General features: G+C 43.3%; 1 pseudogene across 1 annotated transcript in view; it reads left to right on the plus strand.

Moving 5' to 3' along the window:
• LOC124007740 overlaps positions 1-4,899 on the plus strand; it is a 30,814-nt pseudogene extending 25,915 nt beyond the window's left edge. The window contains exons 17-19 of the transcript XR_006833999.1: positions 1,616-1,642; positions 2,988-3,023; positions 3,398-4,899. The product of XR_006833999.1 is annotated as a serine/threonine-protein kinase MARK2-like (transcript). The remainder of the gene's footprint in view (positions 1-1,615; positions 1,643-2,987; positions 3,024-3,397) is intronic.
• Positions 4,900-12,589: the final 7,690 nt, after the last annotated feature.

Consider the following 12,589-nt stretch of genomic DNA (forward strand, 5'->3'; position numbering starts at 1 on the left):
CATTTCAGGCTTCAAACATAAAGATATAAAACTGTATTTTTTTTGTGAAGAATCAACAAGTGGGACACAATCATGGAATGGAACGACATTTATTGGATATTTCAAACTTTTTTAACAAATCAAAAACTGAAAAATTGGGCGTGCAAAATTATTCAGCCCCCTTAAGTTAATACTTTGTAGCGCCACCTTTTTCTGCGATTACAGCTGTATGTCTATCAGTTTTGCACATCGAGAGACTGAATTTTTTTCCCATTCCTACTTGCAAAACATCTCGAGCTCAGTGAGGTTGGATGGAGAGCATTTGTGAACAGCAGTTTTCAGTTCTTTCCACAGATTCTCGATTGGATTCAGGTCTGGACTTTGACTTGGCCATTCTAACACCTGGATATGTTTATTTCTGAACCATTCCATTGTAGATTTTGCTTTATGTTTTGGATCATTGTCTTGTTGGAAGACAAATCTCCGTCCCAGTCTCAGGTCTTTTGCAGACTACAACAGGTTTTCTTCCAGAATGGTCCTGTATTTTGCTCCACCCATCTTCCCATCAATTTTAACCATCTTCCCTGTCCTGCTGAAGAAAAGCAGGCCCAAACCATGATGCTGCCACCACCATGTTTGACAGTGGGGATGTGGTGTTCAGGGTGATAAGCTGTGTTGCTTTTACGCCAAACATAACGTTTTGCATTGTTGCCAAAAGGTTCAATTTTGGTTTCATCTGACCAGATCACCTTCTTCCACATGTTTGGTGTGTCTCCCAGGTGGCTTGTGGCCAACTTTAAACAACACTTTTTATGGATATCTTTAAGAAATGGCTTTCTTCTTGCCACTCTTCCATAAAGGCCAGATTTGTGCAATATACGACTGATTGTTGTCCTATGGACAGAGCCTCCCACCTCAGCTGTAGATCTCTGCAGTTCATCCAGAGTGATCATGGGCCTCTTGGCTGCATCTCTGATCAGTCTTCTCCTTGTATGAGCTGAAAGTTTAGAGGGACGGCCAGGTCTTGGTAGATTTGCAGTGGTCTGATACTCCTTCCATTTCAATATTATCGCTTGCACAGTGCTCCTTGGGATGTTTAAAGCTTGGGAAGTCTTTTTGTATCCAAATCCGGCTTTAAACTTCTTCACAACAGTATCTCGGACCTGCCTGGTGTGTTCCTTGTTCTTCATGATGCTCTCTGCGCTTTTAACGGACCTCTTAGTGCATTTATACGGAGACTTGATTACACACAGGTGGATTGGATTGTATTTATCATCATTAGTCATTTAGGGCAACATTGGATCATTCAGAGATCCTCACTGAACTTCTGGAGAGAGTTTGCTGCACTGAAAGTAAAGGGGCTGAATAATTTTGCACGTCCAATTTTTCAGTTTTTGATTTGTTAAAAAAGTTTGAAATATCCAATAAATGTCGTTTCACTTCATGATTGTCCCACTTGTTGTTGATTCTTCACAAAAAAATACAGTTTTATATCTTTGTTTGAAGCCTGAAATGTGGCAAAAGGTCGCAAAGTTCAATGGGGCCGAATACTTTCGCAAGGCACTGTATAACAGATTTGCTGTGGTTTGTTTATGCGCACGTTTTCTTTTTCTTCTCCCCCTCCCCTTTTTTGTAGAAATCTCTCATTCAGATTCCCCAGAAGGTAGGCAAAAATAACCACACCCCTGAGGTTTTCCTCAACTATTACCTTGTCATATCTCTCCACTGTGAGGCTATTTTATGTGTCATGACCCTTTTTTTACATTTTTTATTTTTTTAATAAGGATTTATTTTTGTAACGATCTGCCTTTTTATACTAACTCACCCTGCTCTCCATCGCCTGGTTCAGTCATCTGCTGCTCTCGTCATCCCTCAGTGAATGATACTCCTCCCTTTCTGCTTTCTCTCATTCCCGTTTCCTTTTTGTCTCGGTTAGTGTTGAGTGTTGCCCTGTGGGTCCTTGGCCAATTGAATAGAAATCCTCCGTGCAGCCCAGTCTGATCATGCCATGCTACCCAGTGTGCATAAAGCTAAGAAGCTTAGAATACAGAGATGGTGATTGTTGAGAAGAGAACGCATTCTTCTGAAATCTAATGCTATTGTCAGCTGCCTGTATTGTGGGAAGGCTTTCAACATTACATGCTCAGGCAAGAGTAGGGATTATTGCTGTTGATTTTGAAAAAGTCACGTCACTGTTATTTTGGGAGTGATATCTCCTGCATTTCTTTTGTCTGATACCAGGCCACTGGTCCTGGCTTGCAGTTTGCACTAAACAACCTCATATTTCAGCAACTTCCTACTGTTTTCTTTTTCTTAACTTGGCTTATTTTTGTTTCTATTTCGAATGAGTTCCCTGAAGTGTCATTTGAGCCGTCTGTTTCTTGGCACTAATATAATATTCTCAGCAACAAAGTGATGAAGATATCATTTTTTAAATGTTTACTGAAACTTGCGTCGAGTGCATGTATTTGACGTCGTATAATTGTGGTGGGCACAGACTTAAGGTTTTGGGCACCTTGGGAAACTGAGAATAGTTCCGCAGAATGCCTGCATATGCATCTGACCGATGCTGTTTATTTTATTCTTATGGATGCCTTGCTGTGGGAGTTTGAGGAGAGGGGTTATTGGATGGTGGTGATGGGCCTTATTAACATAACAGACAAAGATGTGATCTCTTGACTGTTCATTCCAGTTGTATGCTAAACAAAAATACAGCAGTATCCATGGATTGTGTGATTCCACTTCGGGGGGGAGGGGGTGTAAATCCATTTTTAGGGATTTGAAATAGAATTAGTAGAGATACCTAGTTATTACCTCATAGCCCTCTAAAATGTAGTGGAGCTCACATGAATGAAATCTATGGATACATACAGTATAATCTCTAAGAAAAATACTATAGAATCTGGAATTTGAAGGTGCAGGGGAGTTGATGGTGTTTGTACTAACCTGGTAATAAAGTCTAATTGGAATTTGGGGAGACTAAACTTTTGCCGATTTTCTTTGAGGAGCCCGTATGAGGGAGAGGGTCGAGATGAGGCCAACAGGTGAGGATTACGATAGTGACAATTTGATCAATCTGTTGATTCAGTGAAAAAAATGTCAATCAAATAATGATTAGATTAATTGATTTAGGTGGTGTAAAGAATAGCATGCTGATTATATGATCAGTAGCGCTCCTTCGGTTTTGACAATGTAAGCATTGATCTTTTAATAACAGAAAGACGCATGTATTCTGTTGCTCATTGAAGAGTCCATGTAAATGCACAACTTAAATGTTTCATGCTCATGCTGTCATTGGTACCCCCTGTGATTGAATGCATTGTTAACCAGCCCATAACCTTGCTGTTTTGTCTGTTTTTCATTCATTCTGTCCTTGCCTTATATTTATTCTCCTTTCCTACTTTCTTTCCCAACTCAGACCCATGTTGACCACTGCTGAGAAGCTGGAGAAGGGCACCCTGGGCTCTGCAGGAGACGAGAACAAAGAATCCCTGTCCTCCACCTCTACGGTGCCCAGCACCACGACCCCGGGCCTGATCTCCAAGGACAACAAGCCCCGCTCGCTGCGCTTCACCTGGAGCATGAAAACCACCTCCTCCATGGAGCCCAACGAGATGATGAAGGAGATCCGGAAGGTTCTGGACTCCAACAGCTGCGAGTATGAGCTGCGAGAGCGCTACATGCTGCTGTGTGTGTCTGGGAATCCCGCCCGTGATGACTTTGTCGAGTGGGAGATGGAGGTGTGCAAGCTGCCCCGCCTCTCCCTTAACGGGGTTCGCTTTAAGCGCATTTCTGGCACATCCATCGCCTTCAAGAACATCGCCTCCAAGGTTGCCAATGAGCTCAAACTGTGAGCTTGTGGAAGAGAGGTAGTGATGATAACAATGAGTTGGACGGTGGATGGAGATGGACTGGAGCACAAAGGCAAAGAGGCTGAACTTTGAGACTGAACTGAGAGCTTTTGAGATGAAGGCAAAGGAGGATGGAGAGACTTTTTGGGTGGGTGGGGGGGAGCAAAGTGGCTAGGGGGAGGTTGTGTGTGTGTATAGACCGTTTTGAGGGGATTGTTAATTTTCTTGGGAGGGGATGTTTTTTTTTCAGTTTGGGGTTTCTGGCCCCTCTCGCCCCTCTGACTTTTCTGTTGTCTTCTGAGACCGTTTTGTTTCTCTTAAACCTCAATCATCTTTGTCCAAAATACATTTATTGGTGGAAAATATGAAAGGAAATGAGTAAAAAAAATGTATAAACTGATTTGTAGGTTTTCTTATTTTTATTTTGAGGCCAAAATGGCCCTGGACTCAGCCAGCTGTAACCCTCAGGCCTTTCTCCCTTGCTTATCCTGCACCAAGCCCAATCTATGGTCTAAGCACCATGTTACTGTACTTGAGTATCTTGCCCCCATTTTCAGCTGTCTGTTTTGAACAGATGAAGAGAGCTGCAGTTTGACACTGAATGTACAACATGATTTGACTAATGTATCTGAGGTACAACGCATATTCACTACAGCTGTAAATTGGTTTTCATATCATGTTCTAATTTTAATCAGCTAATGACAGTTGCACAAGGTGTTTCCGTGTGGTCCAGAAAGCTTCTGCCATTTTTTACATCATTGTACAGTGTCTTACTTGAGGCTACCATGGACATGCAGACTTGAACTCTTTGCACTCTGATTGCGAGCCTTCACCTGCCTGCTTCCCAAGCCCCTTCAAAAAACTTTTTTTTTTATACAGCAGGGGTAATTTATCTGATTAAATAATTAAGGGCCAATTGATAATTATTGGTGGATTGTAATGTAATTAAGAGTTGCTGGTTGGTTTCAATGTGCTTCACTGGAATGTCTGAGTCAGAGTTCCTTTGCCTTTCTCTGGAGAAAATAATTATTAATATTGTTATTATAAGAATAAACAAAGTTGGATGATATCTTTGCTTTTCAGTTTTGTTATCTGTTATAGAAGCCCACTTTAATATGCCCACATATTGCTGATGAATGAAGAAAATGCTGAACAATTGTACATGCTTAAGAGACTCATTATTTCACCATAAACATTAGATATGCTACTAATGTATATACAGTCGTTGAGAAAGTAATTCAGACCCCTTGACTTTTTACACATTTTGTTACATTACAGCCTTATTCTAAAATGTATTAAATGTTTTTCCCTCATCAATCTCCACACACTAACCCATAATGACAAAGCAAAAACTGGTCTTAAATGTTTGCAGATTTATATAATTAAAAATAATTTTTAAAAACACCTTATTTACGTAAGTATTCCCTTTGCTATGAGACTCAAGATGGAGCTCAGAGGCATCCTGTTTCCATTGATCATCCTTGATGTTTATATAACTTCATTGGAGTCCACCTGTGGTAAATTCATTTGATTGGACATGATTTGGAAAGGCACAGACCTGTCTATGTAAGGTCCCACAGTTTGACAGTGCATGTCAGAGCAAAAACCAAGCCATGAGGTTGAAGGAATTGTCTGTAGTGCTCTGAGACAGGATTGTGTCAAGGCATAGATCTGGGGAAGGGTACCAAAAAATGTCTGCCGCATTGAAGGTCCCCAAAAACACAGTGGCCTCCATCATAAATAAATGGAAGATGTTTGGAACCACCAAGACTCTTCCTAGAGCTGGCTGCCCAGCTAAACTGCAATCGGGAGAACGGCCTTGGGCTGGGAGGTGACTAAGAACCTGATGGTCACTGAATTCCTCTGTGGAGATCCTTCCAGAAGGACAAGGATCTCTCCACCAATCAGGCCTTTATGTTAGAGTTGCCAGACAAGCCATTCCTCTGTAAAAGGCACATGACAGTCTGCTTGGAGTTTGCCAAAAAGGTAACTAAAGGACTCAGACCAAGATTCTCTGAAACAAGATTCTCAAGATTCTCTGAAACCAAGATTCAACTCTTCAACCTGAATGTCAAGTGTCACGTCTGGAGGAAACCTGGCACCATCCCTACGTTGAAGCATGGTGGTGGCATCATGCTGTGTGGATGTTTTTCAGCTGCGGGCACTGGGAAACTAGTCAGGATCAAGGGAAATATGAACGGCTCAAAGTACAGAGGGATCCTTGATGAAAACCTGCTCCAGAGCACTAAGGACCTCAGACTGTGGTGACAGTTCGCCTTCTAACAGGACAATGCAGGAATGGCATCGGGACAAGTCTGAATGTCCTTGAGTGGCCCAGCCAGAGCCCCGACTTGAAGCTGATTGAACATCTCTTCATAGACCTGAAAGGAGTTGTGCGGTGATGCTCCCCATCCAACCTGAGAGAGCTTGAGAGCATTTGCAGGGAAGAATAGGAGAAATTCCCAAATACAGGTGTGCCAAGCTTGTAGTGTCATACCCAAGAAGACTCGAGGATGTAATCGCTGCCAAAGGTTCTTCAAGAAAGTACTGAGTAAAGGGTCTGAATACTTGTGTAAATGTGATATTTCATTTTTAGATTTTATCAGCATAATGCAACAGGAACCAGTATTAGTCAGATGAGGCAATGTTTTTCTACTCATCAATTGTCCAGTGTTGGTGATCGCGTGCCAACTGGAGCTGCCTCTTCTGGTTTTTAGCTGATAGGAGTGGAACCCGGTGTGGTCGTCTGCTGCAATTGCCCATCCGTGACAAGGACTGACGTGTTGTGCGTTCCGAGATTGCCAGAACACACAACTTGTTGTACTGTGCAGTTCTTTGCCTGTTCATTGCCTGTTAGTGACCTGCCCGTAAGCTTGCACAATTCTTATCATTCTCCATCGACCTCTCATCAACAAGCTATTTTCGCCCACAGAACTGCCGTTGACTGGATGTTTTTTTAAACTTTTTTAAAAATAAATAATTCTTGGTAAACCCTAGACACTGTTATGCGTGAAAAGCTCAGGCCAGGCCCTTTCTGAGATACCTAAACCGGCACCTGGCACCAACGATCAATCATACCGCGCTCAAAGTTGCTTAGGTCACCCATTTTGCCCTTTTTAATGCTCAATCGAACAGTAACTGAATATCTGTCTGCCTCCTTTATACAGCAAGCCACGGCCACGTGACTCACTGTCAGTAGGAGCTAACTATTTCTGTGAACGAGGTGGTGTACCTAATAAACTGGCCACTGCATGTAAATCACAACAGACCTTGATTTGAGTTGACCTTTGCCTTGTACCCATAACTGCAGAAAGCAATGCTATTTTGTTTTCCGTTTCAATACAAAGCACAGTGCAATAAACACACATAGAAAAATGGCATATATTATATTATTATTATGTGAAAATCAACACAAAAACAAGTGTCTCTGCTGAAATGAAATGAGACCGGACAGTGAATTAGAACACGGAAGAATGACGCATTCCTGGACTGCAGATCTTGGTGTTGTGTTCTTTAAACCAGGGGATCCTCACAAGACCCAGTAGTGGGGCAAAACATATTCTGGCCTATATTATAGTATATCTGACCGAATATTTATCACTACACAATTTCACTTTGTTTAATAGGGGTAGCCTGGATGCAAAAAAAGGGATGAGCCTGTAAACCTGCAGCCTGTACTGCAGGTTTAGCACAGGCTGTAGCATAGGCTGTGCTGCCTGTGCTGCTGCTCCAGTTTCAACTGTTCTGCCTTATTATTATTCGACCATTCTGGTCATTTATGAACATTTGAACATCTTGGCCATGTTCTGTTATAATCTCCACCCGGCACAGCCAGAAGAGGATTGGCCACCCCACATATGCTCTCTCTAATTCTCTCTTTCTTTCTCTCTCTCGGAGGACCTGAGCCCTAGGACCATGCCCCAGGACTACCTGACATGATGACTCCTTGCTGTCCCCAGTCCACCTGGCCATGCTGCTGCTCCAGTTTCAACTGTTCTGCCTTATTATTATACGACCATGCTGGTCATTTATGAACATTTGAACATCTTGGCCATGTTCTGTTATAATCTCCACCCGGCACAACCAGAAGAGGACTGGCCACCCCACATAGCCTGGTTCCTCTCTAGGTTTCTTCCTAGGTTTTGGCCTATCTGGGGAGTTTTTCCTAGCCACCGTGCTTCTACACCTGCATTGCTTGCTGTTTAGGGTTTTAGGCTGCAGCACTTTGAGATATCAGCTGATGTACGAAGGGCTATATAAATAAATTTGATTTCATTTTGATTTGATTTAAACAGACCAGCATGGTTGAAATATTCCATGCACTCAATGTGGATTGGAAAATGTTCTGTGGTAGATTTAGGCTACTTCTTGGGCCTTGAGTCCATTTGTCTCCCACTTCTTCTGGACCCAACAGTTTGCCACATAGTTGGCATATTTTTTTCAGACCCTGTCCTCAGGTCTGGAAGGTGGTGTAATCCGAATGGAGCGCAGGAATGACTTGGCATTAGGCACTGAATCAAAGATGTGGGTCTCGCTCTCATGGGTGATGTGTAGCTTTGCAGGGAACATCAGAGAATATGTGATGTTTTTGGCTGCCAATTCTCTCTTGATCCCGTCTTAATATTTTATTTTCCGCAACAGCTCTGCAGTATAGTAATTGAAGACAGATATGCGCTTGTCCTTAGAATAGTTATCCCTTGGTTCTCAACAACTGCATCATCTCCTGTTTCCATTTTAGTTTTGAAGCAGTCTTCACCTGACAAAGTTATGTTAGTGTATGTCAGTTATCCCGTGAGCACTTTTGTGCCGAATGTTGGGCATTGGGCCAGTAACCAAAAGGTTGCTAGATCGAATCCCTGAGCTGACAAGGTAAAGATCTGTCGTTCTGCCCCTGAACAAGGCAGTTAACCCACTGTTCCTAGGCCGTCATTGAAAATCTGAATTTGTTCTTAACTGACTTGCCTAGTTAAATGAAGGTAAAAAAAAATGGAAACTGTACCACAGAAATTGAATGTAATTCATAGAAAAACATACAAATGCATTTGGAAAATATTCAGACCCCTTGACTTTTTCCACATTTTGTTATGTTACAGCCTTATTCGAAAATGGATTAAATTGTTTTTTCCCCACATCAATCTACACACAATGCCCTGTAATGACAAAGCAAAAACAGGCTTTTAGAAATTTTAGTAAACCCTTTACTCAGTACTTTGTTGAAGCACCTTTGGCAGCGATGACATCCTAGTGTCTTCTTGGGTGTGAAGATACAAGCTTGGCACACCTGTATTTGGGAAGTTTCTTCCGTTGTTCTCTGCAGATCCTCTCAAGCTCTGTCAGGTTGGATGGGGAGTATCGCTGCACAGCTATTTTCAAGTCTCTCCAGAGATGTTTGATCGGGTTCAAGTCCGGGCTCATGCTGTGCCCTCAAGGACATTCAGAGACTTGTCCCGAAGCCACTCCTTCGTTGTCTTGACTGTGTGCTTAGGGTCGTTGTCCTGTTGGAAGGGGAACCTTCAACCCAGACCGAGGTCCTGAGCGCTCTGGAGCAGGTTTTCATCTCTGTACTTTGCTCTGTTCATATTTTCTTTGATCCTGACTAGTCTCCTAGTCCCTGCCGCTGACAAATATCTTCAGGTGCCTTTTGGCAAACTCCAAGCGGGCTGTCATGTGTTTTTTACTGAGGAGTGGCTTCCATCTGGCCACTCTACCATACAGGCCTGATTGGTGGAGTGCTGCAGAGATGGTTGTCCTTCTGGAACTCTGTCATAGTGACCATCGAGTTCTTGGTCACTTCCCTGACCAAGGCCCTTCTCCCACGATTGCTCTGTTTGACCGGGCAGCCAGCTCTAGGAAGAGTTGTGTTGGTTCCAAACTTCTTCCATTTAATAATGATGGCGACCACTGTGTTCTTGGGGACCTTCAATGCTGCAGAAATGTTTTGGTACCCTTCCCCAGATCAGTGCCTTGACACAATCCTGTCTTGGAGCTACGAATAATTCCTTCAACCATATGGCTTGGTTTTTGCTCTGACATGCACTGTCAACTGTGGGACCTTATAAGGACAGGTGTGTGCCTTTCGAAATCATGTCCAATCAATATAATTTTTCCACAGGTGGACTCCAAGTTGTAGAAACATCTCAAGGATGATTGACGGAAACAAGAGGCACCTGAGCTCAATTTTGAGTCTCATAGCAAAGGGTCTGAATACTTATGTAAATAATTGTTTTTATTTTTTAGACATTTGAAAAAAAAATCTAAAAACCTGTTTTTGCTTTGTCATTATGGGGTGTTGTGTGTAGGAAAAAATGTATTTAATCTATTTTAGAATAAGGCTGTAGCGTAACAAAATGTGGAAAAAGTCTTGGGACATGAAAACATTCAGTATGGCACTGTAGATGTTGTGGTGGCAGCTGCAGAGAAGTACTTGTTGGTATGAGGTTTTACTGCAAAAGACTTACAAAGTGTGTTTAACAAAAGAGTCCCCTCCTCCCAGGCCGTTAGCCTGGTGTAGGATTAGTTCGGCTCAAAGTAGTGGAATGTGGTGTAAAAAGATGAAATAGTGATGTATAAGTAAAGGGTTAGTTGGTGAAATTATTTTTTGGGGTATCACAAAATGTAACTTGATTGACCACACACTCCCATTACAGTAGGTGGTGGCATGCACAAACAAAATGTGCAAATGCCATGATACCAAAGAAGAAGAATACCACTCATAGGTTTCTGTGTCAAGGAGGACGGAGGAGATAATGTTGGCCTTGCAGTGGGTGTAGGAAGCCAAACAGAGTAGATATTTGCTCTAATTCATGTGCAGTGCTTATGAGTCTCCAGTCCTTAAGCTCACATAACAGACAAGACCTGCTTTATAAGGTGCTACAAACCCATGGCAGGATTAGACAAATGTGTATACAGAAAGGATTTATTTTGGTCCCCGCCCATGTGAGGGTGGAGGGTAATGAGGCAGTTGATGTACTGGCTAAACAAGCACTTAGTAGTGGGGGTGTTGATGTTGTAGTTCCAATGAGCAAGGAAAAGGCAAAGGGCCTGATATGGACAGTGATGGTGCAGAGATGGCAGGAGCAGTGGAATAGAGATACTAAGGGCAGGCATTTATTTCAAGTACAGAGGAAAGTCGGGGAGGATGGCAAAATATGTTTGATTTTATTTAACCTTTATTTAACTAGGCAAGTCAGTTAAAGAACAAATTCTTATTTACAATGACGGCCTACACCGGCCAAACCCGGACAACGCTGGTCCAACTGTGCGCCTCCCTATGGGACTCCCAATCACGGCCGGTTGTGATACAGCCTGGAAGGGACAGAAGAGGGGAGGCTATTTTTACAAGATTAAGGGTGGGACACAGCCAGTTGAATAAATGTGATAGGAAAGCATCCAACAGGAAAGTGTGATTATTGCCAGGAAACAGAGACCATGGAGCATGTATTGCTACAGTGTGGGCAGTAACCTGGGGAAAGAGAGAGGATGAGATGTAGTATGAGGGAGAAGGGATACAGGAAATAGTATAGTCAAAAATATTTTCTATTTTTAAAGAGCAACAGGGCTGGCAGGTAGGATTTACGTTCTCCATGTCTATGGCCCACACTCCAGTGCAGTAGCTAGCGGTAAGGCACCATAACGTTGGATGCCAACCACCGATAAACCCCACCAAAGAAGAAAGACGAGGAGAATCTCCTACGGGAAGGAAGCCACTATAGACTGTATTGACACAGATAGATTATTAGAATATACACTGCTCAAAAAAATAAAGGGAACACTAAAATAACACATCCTAGATCTGAATGAATGAAATATTCTTAGTAAATACTTTTGTCTTTACATAGTTGAATGTGCTGACAACAAAATCACACAAACATTATCAATGGAAATCAAATTTATCAACCCATGGAGGTCTGGATTTGGAGTCACACTCAAAATTAAAGTGGAGAACCACACTACAGGCTGATCCAACTTTGATGTAATGTCCTTAAAACAAGTCAAAATGAGGCTCAGTAGTGTGTGTGGCCTCCATGTGCCTGTATGACCTCCCTACAACGCCTGGGCATGCTCCTGATGAGGTGGCGGATGACCTCCTGAGGGATCTCCTCCGAGACCTGGACTAAAGCATCCGCCAATAGTCTGTGGTGCAATGTGGCGTTGGTGGATGGAGCGAGACATGATGTCCCAGATGTGCTCAATTGGATTCAGGTCTGGGGAACGGGCGGGCCAGTCCACAGCATCAATGCCTTCCTCTTGCAGGAACTGCTGACACACTCCAGCCAAACGAGGTCTAGCATTGTCTTGTATTAGGAGGAACCCAGGGCCAACCGCACCAGCATATGGTCTCACAAGGGGTCTGAGGATCTCATCTCGGTACCTAATGGCAGTCAGGCTACCTCTGGCGAGCACATGGAGGGCTGTGCGCCCCCCCCAAAGAAATGCCACCCCACACCATGACTGACCCACTGCCAAACCGGTCATGCGTTCTCCACGGTGTCCCCAGACTCTGTCACGTCTGTCACATGTGCTCAGTGTGAACCTGCTTTCATCTGTGAAGAGCACAGGGCGCCAGTGGCATATTTTCCAATCTTGGTGTTCTCTGGCAAATGCCAAACGTCCTGCACAGTGTTGGGCTGTAAGCACAACCCCCACCTGTGGACGTCGGGCCCTCATACCACCCTCACGGAGTCTGTTTTTGACCGTTTGAGCAGACACATACACATTTGTGGCCTGCTGGAGGTCATTTTGCAGGGCTCTGGCAGTGC

This window comes from Oncorhynchus gorbuscha, linkage group LG02 (assembly GCF_021184085.1).
Source record: "Oncorhynchus gorbuscha isolate QuinsamMale2020 ecotype Even-year linkage group LG02, OgorEven_v1.0, whole genome shotgun sequence".
NCBI lineage: Eukaryota > Metazoa > Chordata > Actinopteri > Salmoniformes > Salmonidae > Oncorhynchus > Oncorhynchus gorbuscha.